Raw genomic sequence first — 1,638 nt, 5'->3', positions numbered from 1 at the left:
GCCGCACAGCTGCCACCCCAGGCCCTGTCACCCCGATCAGCATCTGCCTGCTGAGGTTGTGGGAGACAGGGAGCAAAGCACCTGCTGCAGGGTGAGCTCCCCAGCCCATTCCTAACAGCTACGATAATGAAGTAGTGAATTCCTGAAGGAGTCAGGAGTTCCCCAGAGTGGAAAGGGAAAGTAGGAGTTTGTCAAGCTGGTCTTGTAACATCACTTTACACCTCCATCAACCTTCCTGAGGTGGCGCAGTAAGGAGGGGAAGCAGCTCTCAGCATCTGCTTTCTTCAATCTCCACATCTGGTTCAGCTACTGGGGGCTCAGCCACAGCTGCTGCTGGCCTTGACACCTCTGCCCCGGGGGTCTTTGCTCTCCATGGGTCTGTAGGGCCTTGTCCTCTCTCAGGAACACCAGGAGCTGCTTCCTTCAGAGTCTCTGGCTCTCTAGGAAAAGCTGCTTGGGTGTAGTTCTTCACCATCTCCTGCACCTCCATATTCAGCATTTTCAGTTTCTCCTCATACTTGGCCTGTGCCTCCTGCTGGAGCTGCAAGAAGAGACCTTGAGTCACTCTCCAGGCACTGCTGTGGGGTAGAAAGAACCTGCACTGTAAGCGACCAGTACGCTGAGAGTGGTCTCAGCCCTCCATGGAATGAGGTGGCTCCATCCCCAGGCAGTGCTCGGCATCCCTGAGGATGGGAGCAGGGCAGGTCACCGAGCTGCTGAGCTGAGCACAGCAGCCAGGGAGGAGCAGAGGAGTGGCTGTGCTCTTGTCTGGACAGTTTGAGGAGCTCAGGGATGAGCCTCGTCCCCTCTAAAGATGGGGTTCCATCACCCGTTAACGGGAGGGTGGTGTGAGGGGGTGGGTCCGGTGCTGGTGCAGGGAGCGCAGCACCCCTGGGTTGGCTGCAGCAGAAGCACCGGCCCAGTCATTCACTTTCTCAGCACCCGGCAGGGGATGGGGTGTGTGTGCTGTTAATTAAAGACTGTGCAGGGACACGCGATCCCCTGGTGGGGGTGGCTGGGTACTGAGGAGCGGTGCTGACCCTGCGCGTCAGCTCCTGTACCTGGCTTTCCTTCTCCCTGATTGCTTGCAGATTCTCCGCCTGCTTCTCTTCCAGTTTCTGCTGGCACCTGGTTGTCTTCTCTGTAACCTTTAAAAACAACAGTTAAAAAACACTCAAATTTAAGATTTTATGAATGACAGCTTCAGCCAGCCCAAGTTCCAAACAGCAAGACCCGGTTATACAGAGTACCCGCTGCAGCACCCTGCTCCGTCCCGCTCCTGAACCACTTCTGCTGGCTGCGGTACCGGTATCGTACCCCGACTGCACGGCGAGGGCGTGGATGTGCCCACAGACAGCGCTGTGCCTCTGCGGGGCACGATGACTTCTGCAGAGCTGTGCCCAGTATTGAGCAGACGTGGGGTTAGGCTGCCCAGAGGCTGCATTAGCGGCTCCATTTGAGCCGCATCCCCCAGTGGGCAGGAGGGTTCCCAGGAGCCCCGTGGCCCAGCGGTGGTTTGGGGAGAGCAGTGTGGGCTTCAGCTGCACTTTGGCCTCCGAATGCTGCGCTCGCGGCCTCGACACAGCGGTACTTTCACAGGATGTAAGTGCCTCGACGACCTCGCGCTCTGCCCGCGAG

This window comes from Buceros rhinoceros, unplaced genomic scaffold (assembly GCF_000710305.1).
Source record: "Buceros rhinoceros silvestris isolate BGI_N320 unplaced genomic scaffold, ASM71030v1 scaffold9390, whole genome shotgun sequence".
In the NCBI taxonomy this organism is placed as follows: Eukaryota; Metazoa; Chordata; class Aves; order Bucerotiformes; family Bucerotidae; genus Buceros; species Buceros rhinoceros.
The sequence above is the reverse complement of the archived record's forward strand: the minus strand, read 5'-3'. Positions refer to the sequence as shown.